At 38.9% G+C, this 17240-nt stretch overlaps 5 gene segments (V, D, J or C); all 5 read right to left on the reverse strand.

The window, feature by feature from the left end:
- The window catches only part of LOC101176513, a 651183-nt gene that overhangs the window by 483072 nt on the left and 150871 nt on the right, over positions 1-17240 (reverse strand).
- The window catches only part of LOC101179412, a 494982-nt gene that overhangs the window by 451719 nt on the left and 26023 nt on the right, over positions 1-17240 (reverse strand).
- The window catches only part of LOC101179644, a 632337-nt gene that overhangs the window by 435338 nt on the left and 179759 nt on the right, over positions 1-17240 (reverse strand).
- LOC101175986 overlaps positions 1-17240 on the reverse strand; it is a 711545-nt gene that overhangs the window by 428484 nt on the left and 265821 nt on the right.
- LOC101176608 overlaps positions 1-17240 on the reverse strand; it is a 472474-nt gene that overhangs the window by 414255 nt on the left and 40979 nt on the right.

A 17240-nucleotide genomic window follows, 5' to 3' on the forward strand; every position in this document is an offset into this window, starting at 1 on the left:
AGAACTTTGGGAGGCTGAGGCTGGCGTGAGGTCAGGAGTTCGAGACCAGCCTGGCCAACATGGTGAAACCCCATTTCTACTTAACAAAAAAATACAAAAATTAGCTGGGCGTGGTGGCATGCACCTGTAATCCCAGCTACTTGGGAGGCTGAGGCAGGAGAATCGCTTGAACCCGGGAGGTGGAGGTTGCAGTGAGCCGAGATAGTGCCATTGCACTCCAGCCTCCACTACAAGAGCAAAACTCCATCTATCTATCTATCTATCTATCTATCTATCTATCTATCTATCATCTATACTTGTGTGTATATATGTATATATACTTGTGTGTATATATATATATACTTGCGCATATATATGTGTGTATATATATACTTGTGTATATATATATGTGTGTATATATATACTTGTGTGTATATATATACTTGTGTATATATATGTGTATATATATATGTGTATATATACACATACATACGTATATGTACACATACATATGTGTACATATGTGTACATATGTATGTGTACATATACGTATGTATGTGTATATATACACATATATATATATCTCTTGCCAAATAATCTACTTCAAGATAAAGAACTGAAGATAAACATGCTTTTGATGAATGACAATTTAAGATATGTTCTCTGAGCCAGAGAGAACGTTTTCCTTATGGTGAAGTTTCTTCTAAATCTCCATCTCTGTTGACAGTGCCTCCCTGTCTCTTCCTGATCACACTGTGACTCTTGCCCAGGTGTTTATATTGGGGGACATTGAGATATGAAATGTTTATAGGACCCCCTCAGGCGAATATTTCACTGTAGTTTCACTCAGGGAAAGAAAGTACGTTGCTGAGACGTCAAGCTGTGAGGCTGTGAAGATACGGCTGAGGGAACTGGCTGGTTTCTGGAAGTTCAGAGAATACCAACCCTTTGTTCCATTCTGCTCATTAAAAGACTCCTGATCTATAAGGAAAATAATTCTCCCACTTGGTGGATGTCTGTACGCGAGTAAATAATGACTAAGTTTTAGCTTCATATACACAATCCAAGGTCACAGCCTCCTTCCACGGCATAGAAATTGCAGCCTGGGTTTGAGTTACCTTCTGGGATTGGCTAGATCTTGAAAAAGAGAGAAAAGAGAAGAGAGGAAAGGAGAGGAGATGAGAGGAGAGGAGAGAGGAGAGGAGAAGAAGAGTGAGAAAATTATAGTGATTCTCCTGGTAGTATAGAAATTCCCATTAGGACACACAAGCAACGGGGAAAGGATTCCCTGTTTAATAAATGGTGTTGGGAAAACTGGCTAGCCATATGCAGAAAACTGAAACCGGACCCCTTCCGTACACTTTATACAAAAATCAGCTCAAGATGGCTCAAAGACTTAAACCTAAGACCTAGAACCGAAAAAATCCTAGAAGAAAACCTGGGCAATATCATTCAGGATATAGACATGGGCAAAGATTTCATGACTAAAACACCAAAAGCAATGGCAACAAAAGCCAAAATTGACAAATGGGATCTAATTAAACTAAAGAGCTTCTGCACAGCAAAAGAAACTATCATCAGAGTGAACAGGCAACCTGCAGAATGGGAGAAAATTTTTGCAATCTATCCATCTGACGAAGGGCTAATATCCAGAATCTACAAAGAGCTTAAACAAATTTACAAGAAAAAAGCAAACAATCCCATCAAAAAATGGGCAAAGGATATGAACAGACTCTTCTCAAAAGAAGACATTTATGCAGCCAACAGACATATGAAAAAGTGCTCATCATCACTGGTCATTAGATAAATGCAAATCAAAACCACAATGAGATACCATCTCACGCCAGTTAGAATGGTGATCATTAAAAAGTCAGGAAACAACAGATGCTGGAGAGGTTGTGGAAAAATAGGAATGCTTTTACGCTGTTGGTGGGAGTGTAAAATAGTTCAACCATTGTGGAAGACAGTGTGGTGATTCCTCAAGGATCTAGAACTAGAAATACCATTTGGCCCAGTAATCCCATTACTGGGTATACACCCAAAGGATTATAAATCATTCTACAATAAAGACACATGCACACGTATGTTTATTGTGGCACTATGCACAATAGCAAAGACTTGGAACCAACCCAAATGTCCATCAATGATAGACTGGATTCAGAAAATATGGCACTTATGCACCATGGAATACTATGTGGCCATAAAAAAGGATGAGTTCATGTCCTTTACAGAGACATGGATGAAGCTGGAAACCATCATTCTCAGCAAACTATTACAAGATCAGAAAACCAAACACCGCATGTTCTCACTCATAGGTGGGAGTTGAACAATAAGAACACATGGACACAGGGAGGGGAACATCACACACTGGGGCCTGTTGGGGGTAGGGACTAGGGGAGGGATAACATTAGAAGAATTACCTAATGTAGGTGACAGGTTGATGGGTGCAGCAAACCACCAGGGCACGTGTATACCTATGTAACAAAACTGCAAGTTCTGCACCCGTAACCCAGAACTTAAAGCATAAAAATAAATTTTGGTCGGGGCTTGAGTTACCCTCTGGAACTAGCTAGATCCTGAAAAACAGAGAGAAAAGAGATGAGAGGGGGAGAAGGGAGAGAGAATTATGCTGATTCTCCTGGTGGTACCCATGAGGTTGTAAGGAAATAATGTAGGAAGGGGCTGTGACTCCCTGTCCATTACCTTTTTCCCCTAAACCCCATCAGGTTTAGGAGAAAACAGCAATCTGCTGCTGCCCCCAGATTTTAAAGCTGAGAAAAGCCGGAGTCCTGCATTTGTGGCCATCTTTACCATCCTTTGTCAGAAAGAGGCTATTACTATCCTCAGTAGGCATGGGAGCAGAATGTTGCAAGTTCTGAGTACCGAGCTGTAAGGTGTTCCTGCGCCAGAAGAGAAAATGTGATCTGCTGATATCAGTTTGCCTGTGTTAAGCCATAGCTTTTTGGCACAGTTGGAGATTCTAACCCGCCTATTTGGTCTTATTGTAATTTAATAGACAGAAATTATATCTGTACATGTACATGAGTTAAATTGAAGGGTTTTAACGATTCAATCATTTGCTATATTCAGCCAATGCATCAGAGATGGACTCATAAGTTTCATAAGAAATAACAATTTATTATGGGTTATGATGACTACTGAGAACAAATTATCATCCATCCTTTTGCATGGTGTATGCTTTTTCGCCTCTGGCTGAAATCTACAGTGAAATATATTCACAGAGTTTTCTTCCGGATAAGGAGATAAAAGTTTTCACTCTCAATCATTATAACTCCTTCTTCCTGTGCACCAAGGCATTGGATTCTGGGAAAATTTGCACTGGATTCTGGGAAAATTTATATTAGATAAAGTTTCTTGTTTGCTTAATGGCATTACAGCAAGTTTCTTGATTGACAAAATTTGTCCCATTGCATGTGCCCAATAGAAATCAATAGTAAGTCTGTGCTAGGAAAAATCTGGCTTTCAAACATTGCACCCAACAGTCTAAATGAGTGCATCCAAACTCATCAGAGCATGCATTCTTATTCTCTTATATCATAAATAAAGCAATTGGAAGATTGCAAATCCCTCTGTCAGCCCACTGCTGCAGCAGATGTGGCTGAAGGACTTTTTTCACTGGGGGCAACTCTATAGTTTTACCTTTCAGCAGCATGAAAATTGGTGACTGATTTGCGTGGTGTCAATGTGCATATTTATGAGTGTGATTCAGTTGACAGCAGCTTTTAATTGTCTATTTGTGTTCTCTTCTTTGAGTGAATATAATTGAATATAATATAATGACCTAAAGTCCTTCTTATAAGAAAATACATTTTTTTAAAGTCCAGGATGATTTGACTAGTGATACAATTATCAGAAAGTGGTTGTCTCTAGGAGGAAAAACTAGACTGGAAAGGGACACAAGAGGACTTCAAGGATGTAGGGAATGTTCTATATATTGTCTTGTTACATGGGTGTATATTGTTCTCAAAACACATTAAACTAAACATGTAAGTGTATTTCATTGTAGAAAAAATTATACCTCATAAAAAGAACCAAAATAAAATAATGTATACACAGAGAAAATTAATATTTTTAGCTTTCTACAGTTGTTGCAGGAATTTGTTTATACTTTTCTAATTGCTACAGAGAAGCTGTGGTCTGTCATAATTATAATCTACTCTGATAACTGTCTGACACTTGGAATCAACAAAGACTAGCTGGTTGTTAATATGCCCTGGGATGCTAAATATACACAAATGAAATGACTAAAGAAAATAAAATGCCCCACAGCTCTGAGAATGAAGATTTATGGCTACACATAATAATACAAATACATCTCATAAAGTTGTGATTGTGTAAAATTAGCTAGAAACCAGAGTACTTATTAAATGATCCCATTTAATTAAAGTGCAAAACTAATCTGTGCAGTTAGATGTCGGGATAATGGTTACTTGGGATGGTAGAGACAGGAAGCAGGTACGAGAGTGGCCTGCCATGTGGGTAATGCCCTTTTTCTTGATATGAGTGCTGATTACATGGGCTTTTCCAAATTGTGAAAACTTACCTAGCTCTACAATTGTGCAGGGGCACATTTCTTTCTATATAGGTTGTTTTATTTTATTTTGGTTTCTTTTTTATTGAAGTATGATTGACATAATAAAATGCACAGATACAATATATTCATTTCAATGAGTTTGAGAATTTTATACACCTGTGTAACTATCACCTAAAACAATATGTAGAACATTTCCATGATCGCAGAAAAATCCCTTTGTGCCCCTTTTTAGTCAAACCCTTCTTCCCAGAGGAAACCACATTTTTACTTCTATCACCAGAGTTTAGTTTTTGTTCTTGAATTTTATATAAATGGTATCATGCAGTATTTTGGGGGAAGGGCCTGGTTTCCATTGCTCAACATAAGGCTTTAGAGATCCATTAGTATTGTTGTGTGTATCAGTCAGTAGTTCCTTTTTATCTCCTGTTGATGGACATTTAAGTTGTTTCCAATTACAGCAAATATAAATGATGTGCACACAAAATTTTTTGTATGGATCATTTATGGGCCTATGTTTTCACTTATCTTTGCTAAATATCTGTGAGTGTTCTTGCTGGGCCATTGCAAGACCCCAAAGTGATTGTGCTGTGCCATTTTACATTCTCACCAGCACTACATGAACTGTCTAGTTGTTCCACATATTTGCCAATATTGGGGTTGTCAGATGGCTTGTTTTTAGTGCTTCCAGCGGGGATGAATGGCACCAGAATGTAAATTTTATTTGCATCTCCCTAATGACTTATGATGTTTAGCATATTTTATGGATTTGTCTTAGTCTATTTGGGCCACTGTAACAAAATATCATAGATAGGTGGCTTATAAACAACAGAAACTGAAAGTTCTTGAGGAAGCATAGTCCAAGATCAAGTTCCCAGAAGATTCAGTGCCTAGTGAGGGCCTTCTTTCAGGTTGGTAGTAATCTTTCCAGTGTCCTCACATTGCCAAAAAAGCAAGGAAGCTCACTGTGACCTCTTTTATATGGGCATTATTCTCATTACCTAATCACCTCTTAAAGGCCGCACCACCAAATACCTTCACACTGGTAATTAAGTTCTGTCATAAGTTTGTTTAATGTGGTTGCTGCCTTGGCGTCCATTTTCAGGCCTGACATAAGTCATACTTTATCTCCCTTGGCCTAGTTAGAACTTCCCCTCCCTTTGTGGTTGTTCCTCACTCCACTGACCCAAAATCCAACACTTTCCACAGCTGCTAACCATGATAAATCTAACGGCCAATGCCAGAGTCATGTACATAATTTCTCCCCTTTTTATGTGTTTTCTTTGAACTAGACAGTCCTCAATACCCATGGATAAGCCTAAGAGATAATACCCATGAACCTTAATAAAGGTATAGTCCCACAGGCCTCTCTCTCCCTCTGTTTCTCTCTCTCTTCACCTACTGGTTGAGCTCCCTGCTGCCTCTGAATTTCCCATCAGCCTCCCATTGGCACCTATAACCTCTCTGGGGGCCTGTGAGTAATAAATTCCTTCTATTTTATGCCTTTTCACTTCATGTCCTTATATAGTATGCTGGGAGGAGGGCCTGGTTTCTATTCCTCAACATGAAATTTTAAAGATCCATTCCGTTTTACCTGACCCACACACCTAAACCTAATTTTTCCCCTAGTCAAGGCTCTCCTAGGCAGTGGTTATCTTGGCTTATGGTCATTCTCAGGAGAGAGATTTCAAGTCCAAATTAAAAAGACATAACAAATTGGCCACGTGAGGTGGCTCAAACCTGTAATCCCAACACTTTGGAAGGCTGAGGCAGGCGGATCACGAGGTCAGGAGATAGAGATCATCCTGGCCAACATGATGAAACCCTGTCTCTAGTAAAATACAAAAAATTAGCTTGGCATAGTGGTGCATACCTGTAGTCCCAGCTACTTGAGAGGCTGAGGTAGGGGAATCGCTTGAACCCGGGAGGGAGAGGATGCAGTGAGCTGAGATCGCATCACTGCACTCCAGCCTGGCAACAGAGCAAGACTCCGTCAAAAAGAAAAAAAAAAGACATAAATTAAAATCACAACAGATTTCAACATATTAATTTGGGGGGACACAAACATTCAATCTATAGCAGTACTCACTCATTACACTATTTATGTATTTTATTATTGTGCAATTTTTAATTGTTAATTTATGGGAGTTTATAAATATATTCTGGAAATAATATTTTTTCAGCTGTATCTTTCTTGAATATTTTTTCAGACTTTAGTTTGCCAATTGACTTTCTTAATACTGTCTTTTAATGAGCATCATTTTAAAATTTTACTCATGTCCTATTTGTCAATCTTTCTTTTTGGTTAGCATATTTTGTATACATATTTTTAAATATACTGGTTAATCTATTCCCTACACATATATTTGTTCTTCTCTCTCCAAAACTTACATATCTCAGCGTGCATGTTGTCAATAATGTCTATTAAATCCATTGGTATTTTTTTATATTTATTTTAAAGTGCATCCGATAAATCCAACACCTGGGTCATCTCTTTTTGGGTTTGTTTTATTAACTGTTTTCTCTTTTGACCATGGGTCACATTTTTGTGTGTATGGTTTAATCTTCCAGTGGTTCTTTGCACTTCTTGTATTTGGATAGACCATTTCTTCTAATTATTTTTGAATTTATTTTTTATTCATTTGTGGGTTTTTTTATTTCTTTTTTGCCCCTTTGAGGATGTGACTTTGATTATAGTTTATTGTAATCTGGTTTGGCTCCGGGTGCTTTCAGGAATGGATTCTGTAGAAGTTCCTTGGTTATAGAGAGCCTTTGTATGACGGCTTTCTTGGATGCTGGTCATAGTAGCAATGTTCTCAGTATGTGAGCAGGTTCATTGTCTCCTGTGGGGCTTGAATGGCAGAGATGTCTTGACACTTGTCTCATTCTCCAGTGGTGTGCACCCTTTTATTTATTTACTTCTTTTTCCCAGTATTTTATTCACTGGGTGGAATAGTTCAGGCTTCAGACCAGTAAAAGATGTCCAAGGGGAAGGGAGAGCCACCTCAGCTACCCCGCCAGTTCAGCAGGAAAGTGATCCACCTCCCATTCATGCTGCTGGCCCAGTGTTCCAGCTACACAGATCATATAGGCACCTCTTCTCACCTGCAAGAGTGCTGATGTTCCGTGTAGACAGGGATTGTGACTCTCCCCATTGCGTAAGCCTGAACCTGGAAGGCTTTTTTCCTGTGGGGATGCAGTTACCTTGAAGTGTTTCAGCAAGGTTTTCTACAGATGCACCCACACTGAGCTTCTGTGGGAGAAGCTCCAGCTGTGTCTGCAGTGGTGGATGAGGGGGAAAAAGAATTCTACTTTTCAAGACCCTTCACTAGCACCAGGGCTGACTGACTGTTGAGTTAGAGCCACAAGCTTTCCCTGCTGAGCCCAGCACTGCTCCTGTGCCTCTGTTGAAAGAAACTTCCCCAAAGCAGAAAATTCAGGGACTCAAGACCTGCCGTCTGGATTCTTTTGTCCCACAGGGTGCTCCCTTGATGTGGTGCATCCCCTTTACCCCTAGAAGTAGGAGTCCCTGAGAGCCAGACTACTGTGAATGCTGCTGCTCCTCTGGATCTGGCCACCCAGTGGGACTGATACCTCCAGGCTGGTGCTGCAGAATGTCTGCAAGGGATCTAGCGATGTGACCTGTTCTCAAGTCTCCCAGAAGTGGCTACCAGCACCAGCTCTGATGGGAGTGGCAGGAGAGTGACTTAGACTCTGAGAGATTGCTTGGTTATGAATAGCTTTAGTGTATTGCCTTTCTCAAATGCCAGTTATACTAGTAAATGAACTGCTCATGTGGACAGGCTGAGGACCTCCTGGTTAGCCAGGGTGCTGCAGGCAATGGTGATAGTTGAGATCACACTCAAGTTTCCTCTTTCTTGGTGCTGTTTTATTCTGTCTACAAATGCTGTAAAGGACTGTGTTGGTTGGCCTCCAGCCAGGAGATAATGCTTGCAAAGGAGCACCAACTGTGGTAATAATGGTGGGATTTGTGCTTGCCTTATGTTACTGGGAGAGGTACTCTGGTGTCTTAAGCAATGGGAAGGGCGATTTAACTCCCCAAAGACTCAGTCCTTTGTGTTAAGCAACCAGAACTGGTGGAGGGGCAAAGCTAGGTGGGGCTAGGTCACGGAAGTCCGTGTTCTGTGTGCTGGCACAAGCAGAGGATCACAGCTGCCTCCATTGCACAGAAGGCACTTCACCATGTGGACACTTCCACATAGGGAGTGGGGAGTAGCAGGCAGCAGTAAGCCTCACTCAGCCCCCATACACTTGGCAAGGCAGGTCTCACACCTGCAGTGTTTCACTATCAGCAGCTAGCTAGATTCCAAGCAGTCTGCACTCAGAACTCAAATCTTCTCCAGGCCATAAGCCTTCCCCATAGAGACAGAAATTGTGGTTTTCAGGCCATGCCGCTTATGATCCACCTGCAAAGCAGGGGCATTTAGCTCCTGTGCTCATGGTTATAGTACACTTTCTGCTTGTCCCTGAGTTCGGGCTAAGGGGGTTTATCCCCACTTGAGATTACATTGCAAATCTCAGTTGGGAGCTTCTCTCAACCACTGCCTGAGCTAGCTGGCAGACGTCTGTGAGGTCCCCTGTGAGGATCAGAAATGGCTTCCCTCTGTCCCCACTGGAGACTGGGAATGCATGCAAAGCACATCCCGATGCTGCTCCTTCTCGTGTACCCCCTGCAGCTCACTAAATCAGCTCTAGGGCTTGGTAGGATTAAGTCTTTCCCTGTAGCCTGGATTGCCAGGTTCCCCAGTGGGCATGTACATCCCAGAAGCAGTTTCTAACCCTCTCGCACTCTGGGGACTTAGAGTTTTCCAACTAGCCGACAGTGCAGGCTGCAACCTGCTGCTGCTTTTTTTTGTTAGTTTTTTTTTTTTTTTTTTTTTTTTAGATGCAGTCTTGCTCTGTCACCAGGCTGGAGTGCAGTGGCACGATCTCAGCTCGCTGCAACCTCCACCTCCCAGGTTCAAGCAATTCTCCTGCCTCAGCCTCCCAAGTAGCTGGGACTACAAGCACGCACCACCATGCCCAGCTAACTTTTGTATTTTTAGTAGAGATGGAGTTTCACCATGTTGGCCAGGATGGTCTCGATCTCTTGATCTCATGATCTGCCCACCTCGGCCTCCCAAAGCGCTGGGATTACAGGCTTGAGCCGCTGTGCCCAGCCAACCTGCTGCTTCTTTCAAAGGGTATGTGGTTTCTTTCCGTTTTCTTGTTAAGTTCCTGTGTTGCTTCTTGGAAGAAAGTTCACAGTGTGAGTCTCTACACACTATTTTGTCTTCCCAAGTGGGAGAGGCATGTTGACGATGCCTCCAATCCACCATCTTGGAGAAAACAAAAACCAAAAAGAATCTTGACCCTGTTTTTAATAAAATAGCTTGAAGGGAAGGTAGATACCCGAGAAGAATGGAATAGGACTCTAAGAAGAAAGCACTAAACATTCATTTTTTATAGATTCACAGCAATAATTGGGGCAATGTTCAATTATTACTTGCATCAGTTTCTCCTTGAGTACAGATAATAAACCCAAATAATTCCAGGCACAACTTTTAAGTAGAAAAATCTGAGGCCTCCTCCTTGTACATGTCTTTATAGTTCTCATGGGACAGAGAACATCTGCCTAGAAAGTCCTCTCTACTCTCCTTTATTCCTTTATCTGAATCGATTCTATTAAGTCCCCAACACACAATCAGCATGCCATCTTATAAACATGATAATGCATGTTAGAAATCTTATTTAATGTGGCTCTTTTCAAATAATCTATGATAAAGAATCAGTGTTTTCACCAATTTATCACGGATCACTACAACTGTAAAATACAACACAAATAAATTACTTTGATTTTTGTTTCCTTGAAAAATGTACACTGCTACAGAAACTGATCTTCAAATTAAAAAGCTGGACAAAATAAAGGAAACTTTCAGACCTTGGACTACAGATAATACAGAGATAATGAAAATAAATGAAGTGAGTCCTAACATTGCTTCCACTTATTTCCTGGAGGCAGTTTCTAGGCAACAGCACAGGGAGGATTAACCACAACACAGCGCGGCTGCCTCGTTGTGTTGAGGAATAGAATAGGAGATTGGGGATTCTAAAGCATCTAGAATGCATGAATAAGTGTACCAGAGAGGAGGGATTTGGGGCGAGAGAAAAAAAGAGAGAGACAAAGAGAAAGAGAGGGAGAGAGAGATTCAGAAGAGAACTCTGGCTCTGGAGGGGTCACTGTTTGTCTTTGGCTGATCTGTACATACATGAGAGAAAACTCAGGCAAAGAGAAGCAACAAGCCAAATAATTTCCAGAGTTCACACAGTGCTGGGCATAGTTTGTATTTCTAGCATCCAGGATTCAAGAGACATTGTAATGCATGGGGCAGGCACTAGAATCCTCAGAAAGGTGATAAATTAGTAGTGAGTTATATTAGTCCCAGAATAGAGGCTGTTCAGATAAAAATTAAAAGAAGTCTCAAAAAATCAAAATGATAAGCAAATTATTTTAATGATCAGTACAATGTCCAATGGTGTTTAAAGTAATATAACAAAATTGTGCATCCAACAATGTAAAATACATAATATCTAGCACCCAATCAAAATTATCAAGCAGGTGAAGAACCAGGAAAATAAAGTCTATAACCAGGAGAAAGATAAACAGAAACGGAACTTAAAATGACACAGATTATGTAATTGTTATAAAAGGACTTTAAAATAGTGCATATAAACTACATATATACAATAAAAATGAATTCAAGGATGTAAAAAAATATAGAAACATAAGGAGGAGAAAAATGGAAGGCATAAAAAGATCCAAGTGGAACTTGTAGAAATAAAAAACAATTAAATAAATAAAATGAAAAATAAGTTGGACAAGATTAACAGCAGATTAGAAATCACAGGGCCGGGCGTGGTGGCGGGCGCCTGTAGTCCCAGCTACTTGGGAGGCTGAGGCAGGAGAATGGCGTGAACCCGGGAGGCGGAGCTTGCAGTGAGCCGAGATTGCACCACTGCACTCCAGCCTGGGCAACAGAGCGAGACTCCGTCTCAAAAAAAAAAAAAAAAAAAAAAAAAGAAATCACAGGAAAAGAAGCTTAGAGAACTTGAAGAAAAAGCAGTAGAAATGATCTAAACTGAAGCAAAGAAAAAAGATTTTAAAAAAAGAAATAGGGCTTCTGAACTCTACAAAATCAAATAGTCTGAAATAGGTGTAACTGAGGCCTCAGAAGAAGAGAGGGAGAGAAAGAAAGACACTTAAAGAAAGAATGGCTGAAAATTTTTCATAGATACAAAGAAGAAATATAGAGAAAATTACCCCAAGGCTCATTGTAATCAAATTTTTGAAAAGCAGTAATAAAAGGGAAAACTTTAACAGCAGTTGGGATGACAGGATAGAAAAATGAGGAAAGACACTTTAGGTACGGGGAGTCAAAGCTAAAAATAACATCCAGCTTTTCATCAGAAACAATGTATGTCAGAACCGAACTTTAAAGTGCTAAAAAGAAACTTTAAAAGATAATTTTTTAAAGGAAAAACCATAAAACTGCATTATGGGGCTTTTAACTTATGTAGAATAAAAATGTGTTGACAACAATAGCACAAAGAATGGAGGTGAAATGCTGTAAATTTATTACACTGTGTGTGAAGTGGTAAAATATTATTCAAAGTCATATTGTGATAAATTGAATTTGTAGTCTGTAAACCATCAGTTCTCAAACTTGTTGGTCTCAGGATTCCTTTATAGTTTTACTGAGCAATTCCAAGAAGACTCTAAAGAGGTTTTGTTTATGTGGAATAGAGATAGAGGTAGAGATATATTCCATTAACCATCAGAGTGATGACCTTATCACATATATCATGTGGACTGGAAACATTGCATATACACCTGCGAGACTTTGAAAGTAAAAAAGGCAGATAATGTCTTATCATTATTATAAAAATAGTTTTGGAATGCCAGACTCCCTAAAATGTCTGTCTAGGGTTCCCTGGACCATACTTGGATGACAGCAGCCTTACACCTTTAGCCTTATGATAAATAGGTAATCTTACTTTAGTAAGTTGGTTTTCGAAATGCTATCTTTTTACTTTTTGTTTCTTTTACAATGCTAGGTTTAGATGCTTACTATTACACACTTCTCTTCATTACAGAGGCATTTATTTTATTATAGCTGTCTCCCATTTATTTGTTTTATTGGGGATTTCAGGAATCTCACTTAAAGATTCTGTTTGCTCGACATCTGTTGGCCTATTTGTCTAGCACTTTTACAATTATTTGTGCTAATGAAACAAGACAAGCAGAATTCATAGCTCATAATTTCTCTAGGATTGGATTTACTTTATGCAAGTTATGGTTGTATTATAGTAAGAAGTTAAAGCATAGTTCTCTGCCTACATAAACCATTTTAAAGCATTGGGACTTTTTTACTGAGGACCACTATAGTATTTTTTTACACAGGCTCTGATTGGAAGTGCTGTCAGTATAGCAACAATAGCTATGGCAAAAATAAAGTGAACATAAAAATAATCTTCAAAAAATAAATATTTATCCTAAATGAATTTTCTCACCAATTAAAATTGCCTACACACTTCAACTCTTAGTAAAATTGTGGTCTTGAGTACGGTTATCATGCTGACAAGATTCTCTGGCTAGACAGATCATCTAGCTGCTCTCAAATGATTGTGCATGCTCAGGAACCCCTAAGCTTAAGTACGCATTCCAGAAATTCAGACTTACATGAAATGTAAAGCTCTGCAAAAAAACCACATAAACCAAAACAAAACATGATTCCTACCTCAAATTGCTTTCACTTGAGTGAAGATCAGATAGTAAAGCAAATTCTATTCGCTGTCTACTCCCGTTAGCCCAGGCACAGGCATTTGGAATGAAGGGTCAGACTAGAAATAGATACTGGATGTATTTAGCACTAGCCAAATAAAGACTGTGTGAATACCTTCTTTACAATATTCAGATTTATTTTGGTCCTTCTATCTCACTTTTCTTTTCTTAGTCTTCATATCTAGATGTTTAACTTCCAGTGCTCAGGTGTCTAACACCTGAGTTTGTGGAAGTCAAGAATGTTATGGTAGAAGGTAGCATTTACCTTCAGTTTGGGGTGTCCAGGCATCTATCTAGTTTGTTCCCCATTCTTTCAATTTCATCACATTAGTTCTGTGGCTAGCTTCCAGAAAGATTTAGTATAATATAGCCTTTGGAATAAAGAAAATTAAGTTTTATATTAATATAGTTTAAATTCTGTTAAACTGGGCTTCAAAATCAAAAAGTTCTCCATTTTGCTTACCAGTTAAATTATTTGAGGAGTGGTTTCTGGAATTTGATCAATTTGAAACTTATTTCATTGTGATTCATTTGTAGTTCTTGAAGCCCATTGTCATTACCTCTGATAGCCTTCTTTGAAACTTTTTAATATGGAGCCTAGGATATAAAGGTAAAATTAAGGCTGCCCTGACCTTTAAAAGATTATTTTTCTTGTCTCTTTCTTACTTCCAAAAGCAGATTTTTTGGAGATGCAGTGATTGTTCTTTTCTACCATTCAATTTTTGCTACAGAAGTCCCATAGAGCAGAGGCGGTACAGCTTTGTCAGTCCTTGAGCTTGCTGGGAACAATATTGAAATAAAATCACTCAGCTATACATAGCCCCATAAATGTCTTGCCCGGTATTATGAGACATACAAACGTGTAAGCACATTTAGAAAAAAATGTATATTTGGGAGCAGATAACGTATATACTCATAAAAAGATAATTGGGTATAGAGAGCTTGGGTGAGAAGAGTGAGCTTTACCCTTGGCTGAGCACACTGGCTTAGGTCCCTTCACTTCCCTGAATCTCAGTTTTTAATCTACAAAATGAGATTAATTCTTTATACCTTGCCTTGTTCAGAGTGTTATTATAAAGAGTGAATGAGATAAAGCTTATGAAAGTGCACTGTAAAATTAAGTGAACTATATTTTTAAAACATACATAAAATATATAAAAATATATTTCAAAAATATATTTTGAAAAAAGATTTTTTGAAATATATTTTTTAAAAATTTTGGGTAATTTATCAGAAGGAAGAGATCACTGTGAGCTGGGGTGACCAGAAAATTCTTCACAGGATAATAATGGTCTGAGATAGTCTCCAGGATCGGGAGAAGGAATGATGGTAAGCATTCAGACAGGTGTAACCATGGGAGCAAAGGACTGTGAGCAGAGCTGTTAATGGAGGACGGTAAATGTTTCCCAGCCTCATTCACAAGTTAGACTTAATCTGATGAAGCAGAAAGTTCATGACAACTGTAGAGGCCATCGAGAGCTACACCATGAGTTTTAATTAACCTTACTCCTACAGGAAAAGGATGGTCATTGAAGGTTGTTAAACAGGACTGATGTGATTGATGCTGTGTTTCTTAAAAGAATAAGTCATTCGTAGGGTATGGGAGCGGATTATGGGGAGGAAGTGCTGGAAGGAGGGAGGCCAGTTAAAAGCCTGTTACAGAAAACCATGTGTAGCATACTTGTATTAGACCATTCTCACATTGCTATAAAGAACTACTTGAGATTGGGTATTACGAAGAAAAGATGTTTAATAGACTCACAGTTCTGTAGGCTATACTGGAGGCATGGCTCGGGGGGGCCTCAGGAAACTAAGAAATTCATGGCAGAAGGTGAAGGAGAAGCAAGTACATTTTCACATGCCCAGCAGGAGAGAGAGAGAGAGAGAGAGAGAGAGAGCAAAGGGGGAGGTGCCACACACCTTCAAACAACCAGATGTCTTGAGAACTCTATCATGAGAGAGCACTAGGGGGATGGTGCTAAACCATTAGAAGCCACCTCCATGATCCAGTCACCTCCCACCAGATCCCACCTCCAACATTAGGAATTACAATTCAACATTAGATTTGAGTGGAGACAAAGAGAAAAACCACATCAATACCAAAGATCTAAACTCAGAGCAGTAATTAGCAAGCTACACAGGGAAGTTCAAGTCCATCTAATAACATACTAGATCCTAGGACCTGGGACCAGAGCATCTTTTTAAACATGTAGCTCAGTCCTTTATTGAGAAAACAATTATGAATCATGTTTTCAATGAAGGCTAATGTGAAGGGCAGTGGGGCTATGAAGATGGATTGAATAAGAAGTATGTTCTCAAAATTTAGTCAATGGGATGGATAAGGTTTCTTTTAAAAACTTTTAAAGTATAATATAGATTCAGAAAAGTACACAAAACTTAAATGTAGAGCTTGGTGAATTTTCACAAAGTGAAATCGCCTATGTAACCAGCACCCAAATTGAGAAACAGCATTGCCAACATCCAGAAGCCCCTCTTGTACTCTTTCTGAGTCACTATCTCTTTATAAAGATAGCCCCTATCTTCACTCTCCTGACTTACAACTTCATAGCTTAGTCTTGCCTTTTTCTGAATTTCTTTTGCTTTCATTTTTCACTCAGTAATATTTGTGTGATTCAATCTGCCTTGAGCATATGGCAAATTTATTCATTCTCATTGCTGGGTAGTATTTCATTATTGTAATTTATTCATTTTGAAATTGCTGATGTGCATCTGAGTTGCTTTCCAGTTTTAGGATATTATAATCACTGATGTAATACATGTTCTTATTCTTGTACGTGTTTTACAAATGAATATATGTAACTTCTTATTGGGCATATAGGTAGAAATGGAATTTCTGCATCACAGGGAATGCATATGTTCAGCTGTAGTAAATATTGCCAAATGTTTTTTGAAATTGTACCAGTTGACATTCCTTCCAGCCAAATATGTGAATATCTGTTGCTCCATGTTCTTGTCAATATTTAGTGTAGTCTTTTTCACCTTAGCCATTCTGATCATGGTATAGTTATAGATATGAATTTTCAGAAACAAAATGCAACATATCAAGTGGTAAGTAGCAACAAAGGTTAAAGAGTGATTGAGAAGTTTAGAGAAGGAAAGATTACACACGTTGTATCTTTGCATCAGGACAGCTATGTCTTGTAAGATAAGAACGATGACTATACATTATCCAGGATCACTGGGCATTTTAATAGTTGTTTTTATAAATTATGAAATGACAATAATTCAACGTCTAGGCCACATTTTCTAGACTATCAACCAGCAAAACAGATGTCTTTTCTCACCTATTGTGTTCCCCACTTTCCTTTCCGAAAGTACAGTCATAGGAGGTTGAGACAGAAGTTTAGCCTGTGGAGATGGAGAAAGGACATTCCGTGCAATGGGGACAATTTAAGCAGAGACACAGATCCGTGACCAGACACAGTGGCATCCATATTACTGTTAACAAGCAGAAGAGTGAGGAGCTGTCTGTACTTTGAGGGTGGATGAAACCTTCTCCTAGCTTCCTGGAGCAGGTTATAAATCTCCTCTCTTTTGTATGAGAGCTTGCATTTAAACTGAGTACAAGATGAGAATATCTTCTTTGTCAATAATTACCTCATCTTACAAAATATATTAATTCAGCAATCAATAATATTTCAAATATATTTTAAAGTGTTTATGTACTCTTAGAGTAAGAGAGGAAAATCTCCATAACCTATATTTATTGCTTCACAAGTCATCTTGTAGGTGTATATTTGCCCAAGGGAAAAATGCCATTTCTTTGTTAGCTTTTATCTTGATGTATGGGACTTCACTGGGTTATTTCAACAGTGTGAAACACTGAAACCAAATTGGTTTGAAGGC

This window comes from Nomascus leucogenys, chromosome 22a (assembly GCF_006542625.1).
Source record: "Nomascus leucogenys isolate Asia chromosome 22a, Asia_NLE_v1, whole genome shotgun sequence".
Classification (NCBI taxonomy): Eukaryota; Metazoa; Chordata; class Mammalia; order Primates; family Hylobatidae; genus Nomascus; species Nomascus leucogenys.